Here is a 16,459-nt window from a genome sequence, read left to right on the forward strand (position 1 = left end):
GCTGTTTAGTTGAAATGAAGGGAGATAATGGAAATTTGCACCTTTTGGCCCTAATTATTATAATGTTCTTTGCAAACCTCACAATAAATTTCAGTGGAAACTCTCATATTCAGAATGAGCAAATTGTCCATACTCAGATGACCTGCTGTTTCACTGGGCTTTTGGATCAGACATTTGAGTCAAGGAAGGCTCCTGCTGTCTTTATGGGCTTTGTATAAATCTCAGATCCTCTAAAAGCAGCAAGCTTACGCTGAACCTTTGACTGTTGAACATGATATTTACGTCTGCTCCTATCCACAGAAAGCTGCACATGCCTGCACTTAGATAGAGAAAGACCTGAAAATCTCCATTCCATTCAAAGGACAGAGAGAGGTTTGCCTTCCATTCCTGTGCCAGGAATTCTCAGTCAAATCCTATGGAAAATAGTCCTGTCTGAGCAGTAAATCTCAGATGCTTCTGCATGTTTATTCTCTATTTCCATCTCATTGGCTCAAGTTCATTTTTAACCTTTGATTAGGACAGCTATGTAGTGGAGGCAGGCTGGGTGGTGTATTTTTTTTTCTTCTTCCCAGCTATACTTTTTTTTTTTTTAAAGCCATCCTGCAAAAGAGCAGGGCAGATGGTGATAGAAAGATTGCCTTTGCTTAGCAGTGCAAATAAGTTGTCCTTCCTTCTTTCCCTCACTTGAAAGGTTAGACTGGAACCAACTGACCTGGTTCTGCCTAAGCCAGCCCTGGAGGGATGATAACAGGCAAGGGTAAAAACAAATGAAATACCTGGATGGTTGTAGTTTGCAACAAAGCAGTACAACTGCTTGTGTCAAATCAAGACCAGCTTGTTCTTCATCTGGCCAAAAGAATTTATTGTATTTTGTGCAGTCCTTGCTCTTTGATCTTCAGAGTGTAGGTTGACTTTCTGGCCCTCATTCACCTTTAGGTGGGCTCCTGAAGTGGGACCGGAATTAAATGTAGGACAGTAACTAGACATGGGTAGCTGCCATGGAGCAATGCCTCTAAAACTCCTGCAGTTTGCATTTTGGGCCATGTGCTGAGGGGCCACAACTGTCTTTAAAGTAACTCGTTGCTTCCTCCAGATAGGAAAATTTTAAATTATTCCCTACTAGAGTACAGTGGTCTTGGACGAATGCAAGATCAGCTGATATGCAGAGTGACTGCGCTGCTTGCCTGCTCCGCAGCCAGGCTCTCCTGCCTGCCGCCCGTCTCAGCAGCTGGTGTGTATGGGCTCTTCATAAACAGCAACAAGCTTTCTGCAAGACCCACAGGAATGAGGTACTTTCTGATTCTGTGACTGCAGCTGTAAGGAGAAATAACTTTGCACTGTAAGTCAATCATTTTAATGTCATGCACTTTCCAAGGAAAGCCTGTGCATGGGATGGCTCCTCCCTAGAACCTGGCTGTTGCCTCAGATTTTGGTTCTGTGCTGCCTCCTGTTAGAGCTGTTGGAGGGACTGGTTTGGAGACAGGGTGTCAGGCAAAGACTTCCAAACGTGGGTGCAGTTTTGACCGCTGCTGAGTGGTAACTCCGTGCACTCTCCTAACCACAGGCCATCACTTTCTTTGCAATGTAGTTACTCTAAGCAAGATTGTTACCCACTGCAGAAGCTCCTGGGGTCTTCACCACTTCCCTCACAGCAGTGGAGCTGTGACATAAGGAACCAGATCTCCTGCCCTTGCTGTGCCAACCTTGCCTGGAGCAGCTACCCACCCTCTGGAGATGTCCCTCTGACACTGCTGACGAGGCAGTGGCAAATGGCACATTTAGTGAAAAGCTGCAAAACAGCAGTAGCAGAATCAGCATGTCTGCTATTTCAGCATGCTATTTCAGCATGTTCGGTGGTTATCACACAGAGTTTGGGAACAATGTGGCATTAAACTTTACACCAATTAAAGGTCAACAAGGCAATAGTGTATTCCAATTTGTTGGATGACTCTGAGGCATGGACTTACTATTGACAAATATTTGGTGCATTCAGGAGATACTTTCACCAATGCCATCTGTGCTTCAAACTGCATATCAGATGGTAGGGCAGAATTTATATGATATTCTGGATCATGTCAGCATCCCAGGCCTGGCAGCTGTGACTGGCACTGCTCTGGTGGTCTCTGAAGGCAGACAGCAGGACAACATCAGCAACACTTCTTTGGTGACCTAAAAGATGTAAAATTGACAACACCAAGTGAGAACTGCTGATAACAAGCAGGTCATGCTGGTGCCAGACAGTTCAAATTGGAGCGTCCCATTTTGCTGTGTGATGCTGAGCTGGGAAAAGAGGCAGCACAAAAATATGGAAATTCTGCCAGTCAGTAGCCACTGTGGAAGAAATGTCATTTACAAGAGAGCATGGTGCCATCTCAAGCAACTTCAGTGCAGCCACAACTATTGGGGTAGAAAAGTCTCTCTGTAGAGCTGATGAGATAAAAATAAAGCTTAGGAGTTATAAACTAATTGTTTATAACAGCATTTTTATATAAATCCCTTTATCTCCTGCACAGAGGAATATATGATTATTGATTAGTATGAACTTTCAGCTGCCCTTCTAGAATACAAATTAAAGAACCTTCGCTGTGATGAAGGTGAGTGTACCAGTGTCATCCTTTTCTTGCATGTGTATTTCCCCTTTGGGCTCCATTTATCTCACCTCATGATAATGCAGTGTCTGGCAGAGGGGCGGCCAGACACGTTCATTCTTTACATAACTCACTGGTCTCTGGCTCTCAGTTTCTTGGATGTGTCAATATGACTTCCAGATGTTGCGACAGACCAACTAAACTGTGTTTCTTAGCCAGCTCACTCTGCAGGCAGACAAGACAAGATGGAGAGGGATTTTTCTAGTGCTGACAGAGAAATCCCGTAGGCTTAAAAAATGAGTAGAAATCTCATTCCTAGTAATGTTTCTGAGGCAGATGAAGGTTGGTTGGTGGAGGAAATATGCACAGGTTCTTTTAGTTCACTCACTTCTGCTGCTTTGAGTACACATATAGTTTCCTTGGCAGATGATACAAGCTTTGCATATGGCACTTTTGAAAAGGAGCCTCTTTTGCTAGCCAGGCATGTACAGGAAATACATAGCTCGCTGGGCTTTATTAAAAACAGTGTCTTTAATAACTTTTCTAGTGTGACTGATGGGAAGGAAAAACTCTATAGTCACACAGAAGAGGATTCCAAACTGTCTGCGTTCGGGGAAATAGGAGATTTATGCAGTAGTTAACATGGAGCTGTTTCAGCAACCATTGTGAAAAACAGTGATAAACTGCACTCAAGATTCAGAAGCCATCAAGCAAGTCTGCCCTCGTACCCAAGGGATGGCCAACAAATAATGTAAAAAACCAGTGGAAGTCAGGAGAAAAATCTTCTGACGCAGAAGTTCACAGCTGGGGAAAGAAGATTCCCCAGACTCCCACATTGCTACAGGGACAGGGATGCTGCAGTAGAACATAAGAGCTTGAATCTTATCCTTAGAGGAATTAGATTATGATGGTGACACAGAGAGGTTGTCGGGGGATTTTTTTAGAAGGGCGTTATTTATTTATTTTTATGTGGCCTAATACTAAAGATAAATTTGTGAGGTAATCTCGGGGAGATGAATACATTTGCAGACAAGTGGCTAGTTTGTCCACTGATCTAAATGAGCATAAATTCATTATCTTGATGGTTATGGATATATTCCAAAGCAGTGGCCTGACACAGAAGGTTTGGAAATGTGAAAGTCTAGTTTTCTACTCTAGCATGGCACCCATATAAGTCAACTGGACTTATTTGGCTCTGCCAGCATTAACCATATTTAGAATTTTGCATTTCATCTGTAAAACAGCTTTTGGTCCTCCATCAGTTCCTTTCCCATACACGGATTTCTTACACATCATATCATTAAAACAATGATGCAAACAACAATTAAAAAACCCACAGAAACCAGAAACTGAGTAAAGTTTAAATGCTGCAGCCATTTTACTTACATCCGTCTCTTCGGAGGAGACTAATTTGCACAAAAAGAAGTAAAACTATCCAAAGAACATAATGAAAATATTTGAGCTCGCATAAAAAAGAGAAGGTCTGTTTTTAATATTTGAATTGCTGTAAGGCATATGTGCTAGATTCTCAGCTGGAGTAACGGAGCACAACTACACTGATTTACACCAGCTGAAGATCTGCCCAGATGTTCAGAGAAGGATGGATGGGGAAATCTTCCAGTTACATGTAATTTAGATTGACAATTACTTCCCAAGCTTAGTAGTTTGTTTCAGAGATGTAGAAGTATCGTGTAAGCCATCCAGACATAAATGTCAACTTTCCATTATTTTCCATGAATCCCAGGAACCAGAAAGGATCAGAGACTCATTCTGCAGTGATGTTGGTGAAGGTCATATGAATGCTCAAAACCTACTGAGATACCTACATCCAACTCTGAAAACAGGATCTCAGAAGGATCCATGGGTAGGTGTGGGTCAGGCACAGAGTTTTTCTGGAGATGAGCATTTTTGTTGTGCCACAGTAAATTCTGGAAGGCAGAGCAATGTCAGATTGGAGATTGTCTGACTTATCTAACTGGGCTAAGGGAAGGGCAGGGCAGAACTGTCACCACAGGGAAAAGGAGAGAGAGAAAAACATGCTAGACTTCGTTGTTATATCCTCTGAGGAGCCTCCTCTTGGCTCTGCAGTGAAGCCTCCTCAGCCATGCTGAATGAGAAATACAAAGGGCAAGTGGAAAGAGTTAGCACATACCATTGCTGCTCTGTGGAAATGTTTACTTAGAAAAGCTTGAGATTGTGCTAAGATACCGAGGTGACAGGAGTGTGAGATCAGATAAAAGATGAAGCTTTGGCCATCACAGCTTTGGGAATGTTGATGTCCCGTTGTTAGCTATAGCTGAACGAGGACAGCACACGTCCCTTGCTGGAATGCATCCTGCAGAAGTACCACCACATCTGGTTGCCCCACTTTTACCCGGGTCATTTGCACTGAGGTGGGTACTGTGGTTTTCTCTGGACAGTCCCCTGCCTTAGGAAGTGTCCCTCTTGGTGCCTTTCCACTTTAATGAAGTAAGCTTTGCAACAGCAAATGCCTCACTGCTTAAGCTCTCCTTTTTCTGATGTCTTCTGTGCATTTCAGGGTGACAAACACATTCTGTGTGAAACAATGGGGTTTTCCCTGCTTATAAAGAACAGGGAGAGGGATGTCACAGTCTGCAATGTTGTATCTTGGATGCCCAAGAAGATTTTTAGAGTCCCAGAAGCCCGGGCAGAGTGAAAACATGCAGTAACTTTGAGCTGAGGGCATACAGATTCCTGCAAGATTTGACTTGCCAATTGAGCTTCTTTTGGGGCAAAATTTGGGCTGACCAGTGCCAAATCTGCTGAGAGAAGACACCTAATGACTGCAACAAAAATCTTCACATTCTTACCCAATTTAGCTGCTATTTCCAGGGACAGTAGTTGTCCTCAGCAGTTTCCAAAGGCTTCTGCATGTGATCGTAAGGTTATGCTTGGAGATGGTGTAGCAGATTTTATGTGGTGCACCCAATAACTACATGCCTGCTGAAGGACTTCCTGGCTTGTAGGCTTCACCTCTTGACCTCGTTTTCAAGCAGGAGTTAAACTATAACTAAATTGCTTTGCAGGTTGGTGCAAACGGAGCCTGAGGCACTCTCCGCATTTTCTTCAATTAAAACAGAGAGTAGAAGCACTTTGGACAGCAGACCAAATCTCAGAGAGACGTGGCGTAGCCAGAAAAGCAGCTGTGCTGCATGGACCTATATGGTCTGACTATGTATCTCATGGATTAGAGATAAGGAATACAGGTTATTTCCAACTGTGCTCTGTAGGAACTGGGATGGCCCTCCATAACTTTTCCTATTGGATAACTTTTACCTCGAAAGCGGTCAGTAACTAGTTTGTGTTTTCCACATCTCCACAGCACTGGTCCTAGTGAGGAAGCTGCCTGTGATGGAGTTCTAGCAAGGGACATGTGCTGTTCTCATTCAGCTATTGCTAACAATGGGACATCAAAATTCCCAAAGCTGTGATGTTCTCGTAAAATATATAGACTAGACCTGTAAACACTTGCATTAAGATGCTGCGTATAGGGCCTGACAGAGCAGTTGAGGAATACAAAGAAATAAAAGCAGAGAGAGTGACATTCAGATGCACCCCGATGATCTCTGGGTTCGCTATGTTACTCTCCCAGAAATCCAGCCAACGTCCAGTTTTTGTTTCTGTTTGCAAGACAGACTTAATTACAAAAAACAAAACAAAACAAAAACAAAACCCCAAACAAGCAAAAGGCTTTCTTCCACACTTACTTGCTATGACAGTTTGGTTTTTATTCTCAGGTGGAAAGAAGCTGTGGTAATGTGACTATATACGTTTACACTGCTTAAAATACATTTTCTCCTCTTGAAATGTTTTTTCCATGGGTAGAACTGCAAGACTTTTAAAAATACTGTGTTAATGTGTGGCACTGTGAGATATACTTTGGTTTTCACTCATTAATGACACCTCTTCACGGAACAAATCAAGCCTATTAGCTACTGCTCCTCCCTCCCCTGCACACCTCTTGAAACAAACTTGTTCAAATGATGCAGCAAAACATTGTACATTCCTCTGAAGGTTGAAGACCCGGTCGAGAGGGGTCAGTTTGGTTCTGCTGATACTGTGTGGCTGGAGGAAGGTTTTTCAGGTCTTAGTTCACTTTAGCAAACACGCTGATTTTGGCAAACTTTTGTCTTTGTGATGGAGGGGCAGGGTGTGTGAAAACATTAACAATGGCTTCACAGCTCGTGAGCACCTGCGACTACAAAGCGTGTGCAACAGATTCCCTTTCCTGGGCTTCCCAGTTGGATCCCGACTTCTGCACCTCCACTGCTCTGGGTGCTGGAGGTCCATGGGCCACGGACATCCCACTGCACCTGAAGACCAAGTGACTACAGTCAGACGGGGAGGCCTAGGTACAAGAGGCACTGAAATCTGCAATTTTGGGTTTTTTTCAAAACTCCAAGTCTGAGAATATCATGATGATAGGAAAAATCACATAGGCAAATAACCTCATTTATTGTGGGAGAGACAGTAGAAAATTCAAGCAACACATGAAGAATTGGTGGGGAGGGATTCTGCTCTGCTCAGAAATAGCATCTGCATTTGTGCTCCTTATTGAAATAACATTTCTTGATGGAATGCTGGCAGCTCAGCTCAGGCCCCAGCTCTTCCTTTTCTACTGCGTTACTGTCTGCTGAGATGTTACCATACAAAAAGACTGCCCAGCTGCTGGTAACAGTGAAAATGTCCTGCAGGATTTTGGAAAACATCTGTGCTTTTCTTCCTTGAAGCTTCTAAAACAGTCGTGCAGCACTGGCACTGAGTGTTACACAGATGCCATTCTGCAGCCAACCTGGATCAGTGGTTAATGTATAGACAGTTTGGGGAGACATACGCATTTAATGTGCTACATGCAGATATCCATTCCTAGGGATCTGGGACTGTAGCTGTTAAATGCTGCACAGCAACATTAGGTAACATGTAGAAGAGGAGGAAAAGCAAACAGAGTCCTACACACAGCAAACAACTGCTGTCACCTGGGTCCTGCTCTACGATTCTTGCTGAATCTCACTTTGAATTTATTGGTGGGTCCTTCTTCTTGGAAGCAGTCGCTAATCCCTCTTTTGACTGGAGCAGGGTTGTTTGTCTCTGACTGTTTGTTTTCCTTTAGACTCTTAGGAGAAAAGGCACTTTATTACTCAGCCCCTAGGCCATCCTTTTTCTTCCTCTGGGTATTTCCAAATCTTGGGTTTTCCTGCATTCGCAGGTGCCTCCCACCACCCCACATTTCCAATGGATCGGTTTTGGCCTGTGTGTGCTTCCTGACACATGCATCTGGGCAAAAGAAAGTTTGAGCTGATGTGCCAGATGCAGCTGATGGGAGAGCCAAAATCTCAGCGGTGCGTGCGATGGGAAGGGAGAGGTGCAGAGCCTCACTGGCATACTGCTCGCTCTGTCCTTTTACCTCTGCAGTCACTCCAAGCTATGAGATGAACATGCATTTGGGTGCCAACACAGATTTGGGCCAGACTTCTCCTCCAGCCTAAAATACCCTGACTGTTTAAGGCAGGTAAAAGAATAACACTATCGGTATCTTAGTCTTAGGCAGAAGGCACGGTATTTCTTGTAGCACTTTTTTGGAAAGGGAAATTATGTTCAGCTTAAGGAGCGCTCAGGAAAGTTTGCAATAGTTCATGTGATTTTAGTGAGCTGGAAATCTGCTGATTATCATGATTATTTGGGCATATGGGAGTTGATTCAGGGGTTAGAGGCACAGACTCACGAGGGCTTCTTCTCTCACTTGATACTAGTTAGATACTTTTGTATGTATGACAGTTCTTTCCCACATGGATTTTTTCCAAAGAAAGACTGAAATTAGAAAATATATCTGACTTTGTATATCAGAAGTGAAGGTTCATGTTTTCTCTGTTTCTCACTTTTTCCACCTGTAGAATGGTTGCAAAGATGCTTGAAAAATACATTGAAAATGCACTGATAACATAAATCATGCGTAATGCCTACCTATTGTTCTTAGCACTGTGTATTGACCCATGAAGAGCTGTCAACCTACCACCGTGTGGACAGGGCAGGTCATCTCAGTGTCCCATAGGAGATGTTTTGCTGCATAGTTCCCAGTGTTCATGGAGGCGGGGGCTGGCAGGAGGGCAGGAGCAGCCCCTTCTACCTTCCTCAGAACAAGGCATCACAGGTATAACTTCTCTCTGGTAGTGTTGGTCAGTTCCCCTCTTGTGCCATGAGCTCAGAGACATCTAGATCCATTTTAGAGGTTTGTAGGGATTTTCAGAAGAATTTTGGCCCTCCTCCCTGCCCAAGAAATGATTTGCATTATTCTGTTAGCATTTGCAGCTGCGGTTTGTTCCACCTTTTCTTGCTTAAGGTCATATTCAGATCAAAAGGACTGTTTTCTTGACTTGGGTGTAATGAACTTTTGTTAACACCTCTCAGAAAGCAAAGGTGCACCTCTTCTTTGCTCTGACTTTGCTGGCATGAGACTCTTTGTGTGGAAATTGTCACTAATGATCAAGAGTGGTTTGCAGTTAACAATACTCAAAGTTTTTGCCTTACTTTTCAATTGCAGCTCATCAATTTTGACAAGTCACAGAATTTATTTATTTGGGTTTTGTGGCTTTCTTTATGAGGGAAGTAGCTGAGGTCCTCAGCTGTAGACACGAGTGATCCAGATTTGGCACATGTAGAAAGGCAAATAAAGTAGTGAAATCTTGCATTCAATAACTTTGTCTGTCTCCTCGCAGAAAGATTATCCGTTATTTTGAGTTCAATACAGAGATTTATTTTATAACTAGGGAAAGGCCAACCCAAACTCTGCTAAGTTCAGTGCAGCTCTAGAGGAGAGTTGGGAGCTCTCAGACAACAGAGATTTGGGGAATCTGGTTTGCTGTCTTTGGGTTTGGCTTGTTGTAAAAGTAGGTTTTTCTCCCCCCACATATCCTAGCCACCTCTGAAAATGTGGGGAAATTGCTGCCAGGCCTTCAGCACTCTGTATGTGGCTGGAATGTAGGTATATGCCCAACCTCAATATTAATTTTGCCACAGTTGTATGGACATGACTTTTCACCCTGTTACTGAATGCCTTTTTGTTGGAGATTGTTGGTTCTAAGTCTCAAGGTACAATAATACAGGGGCTGAGAAGAGCTAACTTCTCAGGTTTTGAGCTTCCAATTTTCCAGCTGAAAATGGAGAAGACAAGACATTCCTGAAAGATGTATTCAGCAGCATTTTTTGAGGAGCTGTGCATGGCTGATGGACCAAGGGACACAGCTATTGCTTGCTTTCTGGGAGTGTCCTCTCCAAGTGGGTGCATTAAACACAGATGGCTTCCCACATTGAATGGCATAGCAGTCATGGCTCATTGCTGTGCACTTCTGGCCTTATTTTAATGTTTCTTGAGCTGAATGTTTCACACCTAGATGATATTTGTGGCAGATCACCTCCAGTCTTGATCTCTTTCTGCAAGTGGGAGTTAAAAGGTGCGCTATGGACTCAAGCCTGCAGCTCTAAAAACTTGAGGCACCTCGTGGGAGGTGACAGAGGGAAGTTTTTGTCTTTGCTTATAGCAAGCCTTCTTATGTTTATATTTTCTTACGTATTTTCTGTCTTAAATTTATAATTCCCTGTGCTGGGCTTGCTTTCCTTCTTGTGTTAGGCTCTCTTTCTTTATATTGTATTATTTGACCATCCACATCAGGCCGTACTTTTGCCTAAAGCCTTCCCGGATGTAAACCAACACAACAGCGCTAGGCTGGCCATTATTTAAGTTATACATTAATTCAGAGCTATAGTAGGACTCCATTACTTGCCTGTAACAGATTACTTATAAATAGTAAAATATTTAGTGGTTTTGATTTTGTCACTGTGAAAAAGCTCCAACATTTTAAAGCCGGTCTGTGCTAACAATTCCATGACTAGGAACCAAAAGAAGTTAAAAAATAATTACAAGGAAGTGATTTCTCCTCATCCCTGAGGATTTGGACCCATTTTACACACTATTTTATCTTCAGTGAAGAGATTAAGTGATGAATTCTGCTTTCTCCAGAGGTGTTGGTGCCGATTTGATGTCAACTAAGCAAACTCCCAGGCCAAACACCAAACAGGAAACCCTGCTGATTTATCTAGGGATCACTCTCATGGTTTTGTGAAAAAGAGTTAGCCTTTTTAGTTTTCCACCAAAAAAAAAAAGTGTGCATAATGCTAGCACTGGGAGTTTGCCACACCTCGAGCCCCCTTATGAAACTGCCATTTACCTTAGTGAGTCACAGCTCCCAAGTAGTAAAACTGTCACATTGTTCCTGTTTCCCAGTTCCTTATTTATAATGTAAACATACATCCTTTGGGGAACTTGACCTTTTTCAGTGTTTGTGTTTGATTATAATTGAACTATTTGCATAGGGGACCAATTTTCATTCTCTGCTCTTGTGGCGAGTACACTGTGTTTTCTATTAAAGGAGTCGGTTTTCTGATTGCTGAGGAAACTAAGAAGGCTTACAAACAATAATGTCATAAAACATGCATAGTTATTAAATGTACAGCCTATTCTTTCATTTTACGGGCAGACCAGGATGTTAGAAGGGTCTTTCTCCAGTCTCCCACTCCCTGCCTGGTTATTCACCAAAGTGATCAAAGTTCCCAGGCTCAAAGTTGTGCTTTGCCTTCTGAGGCTGCTATGTGAAGGATTTTGATATCTATTCCCTCAGGCTCCAGGCCTGCAAACTTAACAGAGTTTTGAGAATTAAACCCTGGACTTTTCATTTCAGCTTAGCTGGTTGTAGCAAAATGCTGGTGGGAGCTGTGGGTTTGTTCTGTTGGTGTGGGACAAATGGGAGAAGAAATCCTGGGAAGACTGGGCTTGCGTCAGCTGTGATGCATGAGCTATTCTAGGTTCTGTGCCAGCTCAGGCAATGATCTGTACCAGCTGGGTTGACAGAAGGAATAAGCTAAATATTAGGAGAAATCTGATTCCAAATCCTCTGTGTCAAGGCTTGGAGCACTGGGTGACTTAACCTCTATGTGAGGTGCATAGTATCACCAACATAGTATCAGAGAATAAATCAGGCTGGAAGGACCTCAGAAGACCCCAAAAGGTCTTTGGTCCCACCTGTCTGCTCTAATCAGGGCTCACTTTGATCTTAGGTGGTGGTGCTTGGGACCTTGCAGGATTTGTAAGGCTTGTAGGCAGGCACAGAGAAGCTGGGTAGGCAGGTGGGTTTGCTAGGGGTACCTTGAGACACACAGCTCCTCTGCTGACCCCATGTGACATGCTCCCTGCCTCGCAAGACTCAGACGCTCCTTGGTCACTGTGGACTGCTGCCCTGTGCTGGAAGGCTACAGCTTGTGTAGGTGGGCAGGGCTCTGCATGACAGCTACTCTGCCAAGCCCACAGGCTTCTAGGTTGTTTTCCTTCAAGGAACTTTTTAAATCTCTCTTTCTTGGTGAGTGGGAGCTGACCTGTGACATGAAGGGACTGCATGGAGAGTGACAGGAAGAGGGGAAATGGATTTAAATTGCACCAGGGGATATTAGATATTAAGAAGATATTAGGGGATATTAGATATTAGGAAGAATTTCTTTACTAAAAGGGTTGTCAGCCATTGGAACAGGCTGCCCAGGGAGGTGGTTGGGTCACTGTCCCTGGAAGTGTTTAAGAGACAAATAGATGTTGCATTGGGGGACATAGTTTATTAGGTTGGTAGGGCTAGGACAAAGGCTGGACTTGATGATCTTCAAGGTCTCTCCCAGCTGAAACTATTCTATGATTCTATGTCCCAGGGCAGATGGCACAGGCATGTGCCATGGGGAGGAGTCTCAAAGATGGACATTGTACTGGCCTTAACGAGAATGCAGCTGTCTCATTCACCACGCCACATGGGGGGCTACTTGGTCCTGTTGCTCAGCCCCAAGGCGGGGCAGCCAACTCCGAGCTGCTCATGCATCTTGCCTTGTTAAAGCCTGCTTGGCAGGCTATGATGTCACATGCCACTGAATGATCTGGGGACAGTGTCGCCCAGGCCAGATCCCAGAGGGTGTTGTGCTTTGATCTTTTCTTTTCTTCACCCCAAATGCAAGAAACCGCAAAGACTTCAGCTCCCTGAGAAACTGCCGTGAGATGAAAATCCTGCTGAAGAACAATAGCTGCAACATGGTTAGAACACGCTTTTATTTTTGTTCCTACGTGTTTTGTGCAATACTAGGCTGTGGTTATACTTGTGGAGCAAATAGCTCATTCCCTACTGTTACCATGTGGCAGAAGCGCTCCAGAGATGTGAGAGCAAGGAGAGCCGTTGCAGTCGTACGTTGGCTCCCATGTGCCCTGAGCCAAAAAACTCCTCCTGCTTCAGCTGCCCTGAGCATGAGACAATAATTGCATAGTCTGTACCTGGCCTGCTGGGTCTTCTCAGGGTCTGTAGGGCTCCTGACGGTTCAGGGTGGGATCCAGACCTGCACTGAGCACTGCTGCAAACTCTTAGGCTGGTGTAATAGCTCAGCATAGTGTTCATGAAATTGCATTGCAGTTATTGCAGAAGCAATAAGTTAAATCTAATGGCATGCATACAACTTATTTTCAAATGTGTTTCAGCTCTTCTGAGTATGGCTGGGCTGTCAGCCAGGCTTGCACTATAAAGTGAATTAGCCACCCTTGAAAAACTTCATAGGAGGAACCTCACAGGAGGACACCACTCTGATCCCTTGAGGATGACAAATCCACCTGCTCCCCATGGAAGTTGTTCTGCGGTTGATTGTCACCCTCACAGTTAAAAATTAAGCTAAGGAAGGCTATGTGAGAGCTATTACTCTAAAGTTATTACTTTATTTCTTCTATAAAATCTCTCACAACCCAGGGCACTGGTGTATTGAGCATGTGGGGTGGGGGGTGTTGGGGGATGGATGAGCTGAGCCCCCCCACCTGTTGTGATGTCAGCCTGGCCTTGCTGGTCTGGGCACACTTGCATCAGTCCCTCTCTCCTCGTTCCTTCCCACAACACAAACACCATCAAAGAGCACTCTGCATCCATAAAACTTAAGTTAATTGTAATCACTTTTTAAGGGAGTTCTGTAACTTAAAAAAGCAACATGTATAAAGAACCACCTCTGGGGCCACTGGAGCAACTGCAGGGACCAGCACCAGAGCCTTGTGTTCAGGGGGCTCAGAGCTGGCAAACATCAGCTTTGCCCTGGGGGGCAATCCCAGGAATCCCAAATTCATCTAGGTACATTGTGGCTCTGCATTTTGGCTATGAGCAGAAGGATGATGTTAGCTACCTCTGAAAGCTTTGGCAGGAGGGGAGTTAAGAAGGAGGGTATTTTGGGGGGGCTGCCAGGGGAAGGTGAGGGAGAGGGTCTGAGGGATGCTCTGAAATCCAATTGCTTGGCAATTGGGCAAGTTCACTGGAAGATGGTGAAAGGCTATTCTAGGTGTCTCCCTGAGCAAGGCTGCACACGAAGCCTGTGGCGGCAGCGGGGCCAGGAGCTGAACACCGCATCCCAACCTCAGAGCACCCCTCTTCTCTGCGGAAAACAGCCAGGCTCTGCTCCCTCCCAGTCTTTCCTCCTGGATTTGAAACTGATATTTTCCTCTCTTAATTTGTGGCATGGAGGGAGAGCTGCTTCAAAAAGACACACTGAGCTGAGACTTTCCAGCTCCCCTTCGAAAGCAAACATTTCTTCCTCCCGCTCCCCGAGCAGCGGAACCCGGCCCCGCCGTCCTCACTCCTGATCGCGCAGCTCCACCTGCTGTTGCCGTGCCCAACACAAAGCGGGGCTCTGCTCCTCCCCGGAATAAGGGTTAGGTTTAGATTTGCTTTGTTCACTACACGGACCTTGAGGAATAAAGATTCGTAGTTTTATTCTGTATGAAGAGAAAAACATAGTTCGGCTCTGATTCAGCTGGAAGGAACAGCCCGACTCTTGCTCCCACCCGGCCAAGTTCTCCTGTGGCAGCAGGTTTGGGTGCTGGCAGCAGTTTGGTGGCTCTGAGGAAGGCTGGAGGTAAGGAGCTCCAGGAAAGCCTCAGTGCTCTCAGCTGCTGCCCCGGGAATTTTTCTGGGACACAAGGACGCAGCAGCTGGTTCATCCTGGGAGGGAAGCCCACCCTAACTCCTTTTCTCCCTGCATGGCATCAAAAGGGAGCAGCTGCTGGCAGGGGCTGGCGTAAAGGCTGGAATCAGACATCCCACTCCTCCAGAGTGCAGTCTTGTAGATTTTACTCACATAAACAAATCCCATAATTTTCAGGGTGATGGAAGTGATAATTTGGGAATAATGGGGGAATATTATTTTCCTCTGAGGAAAGGCCAAAAGTATTTATAGCTATGAAGTAGAAAATGTTCATGGATTATTTTTTTTTTAAATTTTCATTTTCTCACAAGTTCTGTGCCACCTGGTTTTTCAGGTTGCTTCTCTGCTAGATAGTGGGAGAATTTCAATAGTATGTTTAATTCCCAATCTTTGTTATGCAGAACTTGAAAAGGTAATGATAAAAAAGTAACAAATATACCTTTTAAAATTAACCCTCTCCATTCTCTGATCTGAAGTTATTTTACCTTCTTATAATGCAGAGATATGTGCTCTGTGCACCTTTTCCACTGATCCTGAATAACTTTCTCTATGTAAGTGCTAAAACACCTTCAAAGCTAGCCCTCTCTCTCTGTTTCCTTTTACTTAAATAGGGATAATATCCCCTAATCTCAAAAGAATTTTTTCAGGATTAAGAAAAGAAAAAAAAAAATATGGAGCTGTTCAGGTACCACAGTAAAGATACCAAGGGCATTCCATTTGCCAGCAGAAAAAAACCAATGCGTTGAACAGATACCACAAATTCTTCTGGGCAACCAGTGGAAAATACTACACTTTTCAGTTGAGAGCAACCTGGGCAGATACTCATAGCAATGTGCAGCCTGTTGCTCCCCTATCTCATATTTGCTGTTCTACCCTGAACCTCAGAAGCTTGCTGGCCTCCCCAGCTGTGTTCTGTCTCAGCTGCTCCAGATGTAGTGGGTAACATCTGGATGCTGCTTCCCTCCTCCCTCTGCAGGCTGCCACTAGAGAGCACCTCCAGCAGCTCTCCTCCAGCTGGAAGGTGGCTTCTCTGCGGAGAAGCCAAGGACAAAGAACCCTAAAATCTTTCCAGCTCCTACAGCATCTGTTAGTTCCGCCAGAAGTTAGACTGAGCCCTAATCCTGTAGGAGCTTACAAGGTTTGAAAAAAAAAAATGAAAAAGAAATATGAAAAAAATTTCAAACTGCTCAGAAACTTGAGGAACGTGGGAGTTGTCTTTTAGGCAATCAAGCACTGAGAAGCAGCACTGCACAGGAGCCTGCTGAGTGCATCTTTTTCTGACCTCATCATCTTCATCTACTTAAATGCTTAACAAATATCAAAACAGTTTGGCCAGAGAGGCAGAGGGAGGAGATGCCCTTATAGCCCTTCCCTGCTCACAAATATAATGACCAGGCTTTCATCCACCCCTCAGATGCATCAGGGCAATTAGCTGGTTGGTTATTTGTATGGCCAAGCAGTAGGGCTTGTCTGCTGAGTAAGTCCAGGCTAGTCCCCACTGCTGTGGAAGAAATAGTGTCTCTATAGCTCATTCATGTTTTGAAGAACTTGAGATGGAATATTGCTCTTTTTTCTTGGTTTGAAGTTAGTTGGCTTGTGGATAGTAACACCAGCTGGTACTGGTAACAGAGCTGCTTCTAGAACTCTTTCTACCCATAAGGAGTTCCTCATGTCTCTTGATGGGAAGCTGAGCAAAAAGTCTCCTCAGCAACTCACCTGCTGAGACTGAGGAGCAGCAAAGATCTTAGCCCCTGAAAGCCTTTGCTCATCCATCTGCCTCAGTCTGTGTCTCTGTTCAGACTGATGCTTTGTGCTTTGTG

This window comes from Apaloderma vittatum, unplaced genomic scaffold, assembly GCF_000703405.1.
Source record: "Apaloderma vittatum isolate BGI_N311 unplaced genomic scaffold, ASM70340v1 scaffold17705, whole genome shotgun sequence".
NCBI lineage: Eukaryota > Metazoa > Chordata > Aves > Trogoniformes > Trogonidae > Apaloderma > Apaloderma vittatum.